General features: G+C 46.3%; 1 protein-coding gene across 1 annotated transcript in view; it reads left to right on the top strand.

The window, feature by feature from the left end:
* The window catches only part of LOC119389244 (cytochrome P450 3A7), a 366,480-nt gene continuing 357,257 nt past the window's right edge, over positions 1 to 9,223 (top strand). Inside the window, exon 1 of the mRNA XM_037656451.2 lies at positions 1 to 75. The gene's annotated coding sequence lies outside the window, so the exon portion shown is untranslated. The remainder of the gene's footprint in view (positions 76 to 9,223) is intronic.

Raw genomic sequence — 9,223 nt, 5'->3', positions numbered from 1 at the left:
GGAGAAACAGCGCGAGCGACACCCCGTGCCAGACATCCTGTGCTGCTGCGCTGTAGCCGGTTCGTCTTGTTTGAGGTGAGTTTCTTCTGGCATCTCTCTCCCTTACACTGATTCCTGGGATTGCCCAGGTTACTTATCCAACTTCCGTAAACACTCGGTATTGATCACTTTCGGCGATGCAGTAACTTTCACAGTGATTTGAGTGACCAAGCTAGTCCAAGTGAACGAGGCCGGTTACGGATATGCGTAGACCGGCCATCCATCGGCATTATTTTCCATACCCCGTACTTATCGTGTTTACGTCGACAAGATTCCCGTCGCTCTACTGATGCGTCTCGATGCGAGTTGTGTACGTGAAAGCCTTTCAAAGAAAGAGTGGCCGAATGCAACCATGGCCAATGAAGCTGACACAGCCGCGGATAGTAGCAGCTATGTATGCTTAGCATCAGCAATGTCCCAAATGAGGCCTAAGGTGTGACGTTGCCGTTATGGGAAAACGACGCCCTATAAAATGAGAGCCGGCAAATGGGTTGTAATTTTTTTTTCGATGCATTCCCCACAGAGCTTGAATGTGTCCAGAATTTAGGCCCACGTGCGACTTCGGAGGAGAAAATCAGCTCAAAGCGGGACTTTTTTCACCCCACGGCTACGAACACAATGGATATTGGCAAGGACGGCTGGCCAAAATAGGAAAGTCATTTTCGAGCAAGGTGAGACTTGTCCATTGTTTAAAAGGGCATAAGCCTCACCGATTGTGTATGCAGACCACATTTTGCTGAAATTTTGTGCGACGCTGGCAGAGTTTACGCTATCCTACAGAAAAATTCGAGCTGCGTCGAGTAAATGCAAGTTCCGCCTGTTTCTCATTCATTAAGCAAGCGACTTGCCATCGCTGGATGTTTAATGTTGTTATCTAAGCTATAGCTATGCATCAAGCGATGCATGATAATTAATCCATGATTTTCATGCATCACTTGTAAGCTCACAGGTAAAAAAAAAATGTTTAAATAATTTTATTTCATTTCCCTTCAATGTTACATACGTTCCCTCGCAGTGTGGAAATATTTTCATGTAAAATCATCCTTCGTAGCGGTTTAAATCTATCAACTCCTTTTCATTCGAAGTTATTGAAGAACAAGAATAAAACAGTCCGAAAGAAGCCGGCAACAGTCTTGATTGACGACCAAAATGATCACACAAGGTCCCGGTTGAGGCGATGCGACTAAAAACACACAAAAAACAATAACTGTACCACGTGTGCTCAGGTGAAGGCCACACAAAGCCGATCACCATCTGTAGGAACTGTTTTTTTCCTGCTGGGAGGGCTATGAAGGAAAACAACTGGTGGCCGTGACCGCTTGCGGGTGTGATGAAATCGCGAATTCCTCTCAGGCTTTCGTTTCCCAGAGCGACTCGGCTGCCATACGTAAGCGGACACCTGACCTGCGTGTGGTAACTGCAGTCACACATCATCCTTACTCTGCGCACATAAAAATTTTCTGCATTGTCAAGTTCGCTAGCTCTTGACCTCCTGGATTACTCGCAGAGGCGAGCCTTACTTGCGTCAACTACTAAACCACATAATCCACTTGTTAACTAAACATAACTGATTCATTTTCTCCACAACAACATCTTTACATCACGTATTGCAGATCGCAGTGATCGCAGATAATCAGTTTGCGAGGAGTATTCATTGTAATGAAAGAGGGCATCTGTTTAGTAGTCACAAATTTCAAAGCCTGTAACGGAATTCATTGGGGTTTCAGGTATCTTTTAGTGTCGAAATAACGTTTTGTCATAGAAGCATATAAATGAACCAGCACTGCATTTTGATCGCAACGTCAGGTCTATTCTACTCACTGCACCGGACCTTGCGTGTTGGTGCCGTCGAGGTGCAGCTTGAAAGCATGCCAACGGCGCGTTGAACATGGCGTCGATTGAGGATGGCTCGGAAATGGGACGTTGATCATGAATTATTTCGCGCCGTGAGTGCGCCCGTCTCTTGTTCCTTACTTGTCTCTGGTGTTGGCTTTTTTCGCGCGCCGATCGTTGCTGTGGATGAGACTGGCGCGATAGTTGCTGACGGCAACGCGGAACAACGCAGCGGCTGCTGAGTGAATTGGCGCACTGGCGGTGAACTGTGATTACAAGCTCGTGTTGACTCTATATTCCGATGATGATCATTTTTCCGTCTTTAATGACGCCACCGTCTTGCCATCAGTCATCGAACGTCCAGGAAAAGCGCGAGTTGGTGCATGCAGTGGAGAGGCCGCAGGAATCGACCTTGCAGTGCCATCACCGTTGCCTGAAGTTTCACGGTCGCTGGGTCACCGCAAACACCATGAAGGCCGACTTCCTAAGAATACTGCATCATGCGCGTCGCTTTCCTAAGCTCCGTAACGAGAAGCGCGTATGTGGCACAAGCGCGCTGCACCAAGTGAACCGCGTCTGAACTTTGCAGCACCGGTTCCGTGAACCACGCCAGAATCGAACACACCTTTTGACGGCGTGGGTTTGGAAGCCAGTTCACACTCTTCCCTTTCTAGTTCACAGTTCGTAGATTCAAGCATTTGTCGGATATGTATTCAAATATTAACACGTGTAAATAAGTTCCATCAATTTGTCCAACATGCATGCTTAATAATCGTGCAAGGAAGCACCCGCAGCGTAGTTCACGCAATCCAAGTGCTACAGATATTTTTTTTTCTTTTTAGCTAAAGTTAAAGAACGAGTATAGTTTCCTATAGAGTGATTTCTCGTCCTTCTTTTTTCCTTTTTAGAGGGAAATCAACTTGAAGAAGGTCAAATGGCCACGCACACAATGAAGCCCAGAAAATTGCTTTTGTTTCTTTCCTTCGGTCTAGTTTCTTACCCGTAATAATAATCATAATTGTTGGGGTTGAACGTATCAAAGCCAGAATATGATTATGAGGGACGCCGTAGTTGAGGGCTCCCGAAATTCTGACCACCTGGGGTTCCTTAACGTGCACCTAAATCTAGGTACACAGGCCTCAAACCCTCTCGCCTCCATCGAAAATGCGGCCGCCGCATTTCTTACCCGTTAGAGGCCGTCCACCTCAGTGGTATACGGTGCTCGGCTGCTAACACGAAAGTCGCGGGATCGAATCCCGGTCGCATTTCGATGGAGGCCAAGTCCTAGAGCCCTATGTACTGTGAAATGCACGATAGAACCCCAGGTGTTGGAAATTAATCCCAAGTCACGGCGTGCCTCATATCATATCGTGGTACGTAAAACAGCAGAAATTATATATACCCGTTAAAAGGCAACGTAGTCATTTTGCAAGCCTTGGATCACTATTTCGGGCGGCGTTCTTAAAAGCTTTATTACACTGATAACGCTTCGTTTCCTTTTACCGAACTTATTTCGCCCCACGAAGAAAAACATCACTTGCCTATAGCGTAACCAAAGTGCGCATGGAAACTAAGAAAAAAATTCGGCAGATCCCACGCCTAGTGGGAATTTGTTTATACTGCCACGCCCACTTCATGTTTTATTTTGATGTATTCGGGTTTGACCAGCAAGGACGGTTAGCAACGCTCGGCGCTGACCGTGCCGCAGTGTTCGAGAAGCTTCGCGATTGTAGTGGATCATTTTGTTAAGATTGCGCACAGGGCGCGTGTAGTTTAGATTATTCCGGAGCTTGCGCGATCACCAGTGATAAGATTGGAAAGTTCGATGCGTGATGTATAAAAGACGGCGCGTCGCAGCCATGAGCAGTTGATCGACGGTCGACGCTATGTTCGTCGCTATCACATACCCAGGAATTCGGGACATCGCTTCTAGTTCAACGTTTTTCACACCACGTGGCGTACGGACCTTCAACGTTCAAAATTCGCGCGATGACGCTTGCCGTAATCGCGCGGATTGAGAAAACCACAATACATAAAAAAAAAGCACGACGATGATGTACAACCAGCGAGCGCGAACCTCAGTCGCCGACAGTAAACCGCAACGCATGCGACGAGCGGCCGGTTGGGCTGCCCGACTGTGAGTCAGCAGTTCTGTTGCACTGAAAGGGTGCACACATACAAGTCGCTTGGCTGTGCTTGATATCTACGAACTCTCGAAAGAGCGTGGTGCCCTTCCACTCATCCCCTGCCTCTTCAATATATTTCGTCCGATGATGTTGGCTCCGACGGGTTTCTTAAAAGAAAGCAAGAACGCGTCCTTTAGCGCTGCTGTTTTTGTACTGTGAATAAACTAACTTCCAGAAAACAATGCAGGCTTGGGAGGGGGTGATGACGATTGCGGGTGTTTGAATGTGCAGTGTCTTGACGTCCCTAATTTTTGTTGGCCTCAATTTATAAAATCAATATTTTGCGCTATTATGTGGAGGCGCCTGGCCGTGTTCGCTACCACAGACATTTTCTTGAAAGCTCAATAAGCAGCAGAAGTAAAGGAAGAATGAATACCTTTGCATGCAGAATATTGTTCGATGATCTTTAAAAGAATGGTTTTAACAAAGTCGCTTCAGTTTTAACTGCGCGCTTTTTGTTTCTAAATAACATACCTATACGTCGGAAAGTGCATTGACTTACGCATGACATGCTACACAGGCCGCGTTTCCCTCTCTGCTAAGTGTTAGTGAAAGAGTAATGAAACAGATTAGATTCATATAAACTATCGAGAAACCTGCCTTCTTGTTTGACTGCCTATGCTAGTCTGCAGAAATGTAGGAGTTCGCGGCTTGAAACACGGCTCTTGCGGCCAGCTTTATTCGGGAAAGAATAGCGCGTTTCTATTTTTACATGGTAAAGTTCGCTAAAAGGCCCCTCGTCAGGACCCGTTTAATATATTGATTACGAGCTCAAATATTTCATTTATTTGAGCGAGGGACGTGGAAAGGTCTCGAAAAGCCGTTTTATTTTTATTCTCTGTGTCGTGTGTTTGTTTACCGTAAGACAACGTAGCACCTCACCAGGCGATGTTTGGAGCAAGCTGAGCAAACTTCACGAATGTCTTTTTTTTTTTGTCAATAAGTTCGCTGTTCACTATTGCAAGAGTAGGAAGGCATTGATGCCCTGTTACCGTGCCGCCAGAAGGCAAACATTCTTGTCAACGCAGGCCTTGTCCGCCGCGGTGGAGTAGTGATTATGGTGCTAGGCCGCTAACCCGAAGGTCGCGGGTTCGATCCCGGCCGCGGCCGTCGCATTTCGATGGAGGCGAAATTCTAGAGGCCCGTGTATTGTGCGATAATCAGTGCACGTTAAAGAACACCAGATGGTCGAAATTTCCGGAGCACCTTCACTACGGCGTCTCTCATAATCATATCGGGGTTTGGGGACGTTAAACTCCAGATGTTATTATTAACGCTGGCCTTATACCTTCGCCAAGGCGATGCAGGGAAGGAACTCTGCAAGCGGAGTTTTTTCCCTGCCTTCCGTTACGTACGTAGGCGATGTGTCCTGTTTTGCTTACATGGCGAGCCCCACCTTCTTTCTGTTTTTCTTCGCGACGCCTTTAGAGTGACCGCATGCATTGAGCGTCTCGCAATGGGAGGTTAACTTCAGTCACGTGCTGTAATCAATGACGCTAAAAGCAGTGTGCTGTAGTGCGCGACTCACATCTCGCAGGAAGTGTGGCCCCCTCCGAGATGCACGGACTACCTTTTATTATTTTAAATTGGACACGATGTTCACCTGCTAATCTACTGACCGCGAATTGGTCAGAAATCTTAGATGATAAAATTCTTCGGTTTCCTCGCATTCCTCATTGGCATCGTCTCAATCATACAATAATGCCAATAAACACTTCGCGCCGTCAGATGGTGCTAAGTAGCTATCATTCATTAAGGCGAGAGCGTTGTATGGCTCGTGATTTAAAAATCCGGCTTGCGGCGCGAACACCATTGGTACCAAAACTCGAGTGGGCCGATACCCGGAGGCTGTGCAACAACGGGCGAGGTTGAAAATGCTTCAGGGTGAGGGTGGGACGACCAATGCAATTGACTACGGACGTTAAAGTAGTTTAATTAATTAATGTCCCTCCAGAGCATAGGCTACTGTGATCTCCTTAGCGTCAGCTAAATAAATTTCATTACAGCGCCACCGACATAATGTGTATCCGCCGTGGGAGCGATTAGGCAGATAAAGTGTGGCGCTGTTAAGCGCGAGGTAGCGGGTTCGATTGCCTGCCATGGCGGCCGTATTGCTTTGATGTAGGACACCCGCTTGCTTTGATGTAGGTGCACGTTTAAGAATCCCAGGTGCTTAAACCTATTACAGAATTCCCCACTGCGGCTTGCCTCATAATGACAATGTGGTTATGGCACGTAAAATTTTTTAAATTATTATTATTTACATAGACCGCTAGGGGACAACAGAAATAATACGTGAAAAACAACCCCGTACACACACTTCATCATTAACGCGATAGTGTCACATACCCAGTTTTGCCTAAATTAATGTTATGCATGTTCTATCATCTGCTTATTTTAATAATCCGCAAGTAGCCACGTGAATGCGCACGTGGACACTTCGGAATTACGGATGCTCTTGTCGCAGGGTAAAAAAAAAACATATATAAAGGGAGAAGGTTATGATATTCCTCTAGTTTTACTTGCTTTGCTCGCTAGGCCGTCTTCTGGCGCTGTTGTCGCATGCTAAAAGCTACACCGCAGTGTGTATTTTCGCGGGTACAAGTCAAGAAATGTCTCCTGGTCTTTGTATTTTTTTTTTTCGGTCATATTGCAAGATGAGAAATCCAAAACACGACTTGACGCCTAAGACGAGTGCGGTTTAAACCAATGCACTACGGAGAAAACATTCAACCAGGTTGAATATAAGGCTTCGAGCTTTCATTTTTGGTAATTCAATTTACATAAAGCAACACACTGCCAGTACCATGTGTTAATAATAATAATAATAATAATAATAATAATAATAATAATAAATAATAATAATAATAATAATAATAATAATATATAATAATTGTTGGGGGTTTAGCGTCCCAAAACCGCGATATGATTATGAGGGACGCCGTCGCGGAGGGCTCCGGAATTATTGACCACCTGAGGTTCTTTAAGGTGCACCTAAACCTAAGATTTATTCCAGTATTTTTAAATATGGTTCATCGACGCCCTGATTCTGTAGCGCCTGCGTAACTGCTTATGCTCGACCGAATCAAATGCCTCTCGTAGTCTATGAAGGCTATGTATAGGGTTTCGTTATATTCCGCGCAATTTCCTCTATCGCCTCATTGACAGTGTAAGTATGGTCTATTGTCGAGTAGCCTGTACGGAATCCTGCTTGGTACTTTTGGTTGACTGAATTCTAATGTTGTCCTAATGGTATTAGCTACTATCTTTGTAAACAGCTTGTAGACAACGGACAGTAAGCTGATCGGTCTGCAATTTTTCAAGTCCTTGACGTCCCCTTCTAATGGATTAACATGATCTTAGTATTCTTCGAAGATTCTGATACCCTCACCGTTAAGAGACATTTCGTATACAGGGTGACCATTTTTATAACACAGTCTGTCCACTCTTTCAACAGATCTGATGTTACGTGATCCTCACCAGGGGCTTCGCCTCTTTTTCCCTCCAAGGCTTTCCTCATTTCCCCTGTCGTTACCGCTGGTATTTCCAATTCCTCTGGGCTGCTACTACTTCTTACATTATCTTCCTGGTTGCCCCGGCTACTGTACAGATCTCCGTAAAACTCCTCAGCTGTTTAAGCTCCATAGGGTTAGTGCCTTTGTCTTGTCCCTAAGTGCATACATCTGGTTTTTGCCAGTACACAGTTTTGCTCTTCACCGCTTTGAGGCTTCGTCCGTTCTAGATGACTAATAGAAACATGGGACGAAGTTAGTCACGTGCGAGCCGGGCCGTGTCCCCTGCCCCTACAGCATAAATTAAATAAAACAATACAATTCGTCTTCCTAGATGAAGTTCAGGAGCGGTCTATGCAATTCGCGGATCCATTTGGAATCAACGTCCGTCGACACTGTCGACGAGCTGAAGGTGAGGTTGTGATATTCAAAGAGTACTCGAGAGAGTACAGTTGGCGTTTACTGAAAAAAAAAAATTTACATTCAAGTATAAAGTATACTGAAATAAAGTATAGATAGACCCGGCGCGCGTCGCTCGCACCATATAGGCATCAAATGATAAGCTTTTACGAACTTCGTTGATACTTACTGCAGTTGTTGCATTTTAGAAACGCTGGTTGTGCTTTCGCGTGATGGCTAGCAGGTGAATGTATGCCGCAGATATGTATAGTAGTGAGCAAGATGACCTGCAACGCTGAAATTACTTTTTAAATAGGCCATAGCGGCTAAACGCAGCGAGCAAGCGCAAAAGTGTTCACTACACCAAATACTCAAACGGAAATGTGTCTATGGCGATTCAGTACATAGGCGGAGAGTACGGGGGGGCTGGGGGGCTTGAGCCCCCCCCGGACTGCCTCATGGGGGGGCCGAGCCCCCCCTGGCGCCGACCCAGGATATTTTCTAAGAGCTAGGCTTAGGTCGCCGGCAGCGGCGTAGCCAGAAATTTTTTTCGGGGGGGGGGGGGGGGGTCAACCATACTTTATGTATGTTCGTGCGTGTGTATGTATGTGTGCGTGCCTATATACGCAAGCAAAATTGAAAAATTTCGGGGGGGGGTTTGAACCCCCCCACCCCCCCCCCCCCTTGGCTACGCCCCTGGTCGCCGGGTCGTCCTGTCCGGCAGCTATTTCACAGGAGGCTGTTTATGTCCGCTTCTTTTTAATTTCAGCCATTTAAAGTTCGGCACATGGACCAGTGACAAGTCAAACATTCAATGGAAAAATGCCCCTCAAACGGATTTTTACGTGCAGAATATGTTGTGCTGATGAACAAGTGAAGCGACGACTTAAGCTATGACAAATTAAAAAATTCACTAGCGATTACGATACTGCCTAATTCGCTGAGCGCAGCCTTGTGTTCGGGCAACGCCAGCTGTGTTTGAAGTTTTGACTATCTGCAGTTGTGGCAATGTAACATTCGTTACATATTGCCACAGAAAGTGCCAGCGCTCGAGTGCTACGCACACTATATACTCTGTGCATTGCAGCTGTCGCGAACCAAGTGAAACGCCCACAGCCCCGTTACGGCAAGCGAAGCCAGCCGCAGTGCATGTGCCAGCCCTACATGCGCACGAGCTCCGACCGAGGGGCCAGCGCGCGCGACAAAGGAAGAAAGCGAGGTTAGAGGCCAGTATCTCGTGATATCGACAGACTC

Source organism: Rhipicephalus sanguineus, chromosome 1 (assembly GCF_013339695.2).
Source record: "Rhipicephalus sanguineus isolate Rsan-2018 chromosome 1, BIME_Rsan_1.4, whole genome shotgun sequence".
In the NCBI taxonomy this organism is placed as follows: Eukaryota; Metazoa; Arthropoda; class Arachnida; order Ixodida; family Ixodidae; genus Rhipicephalus; species Rhipicephalus sanguineus.
This window is presented reverse-complemented; position numbering and strand designations above follow the sequence as displayed.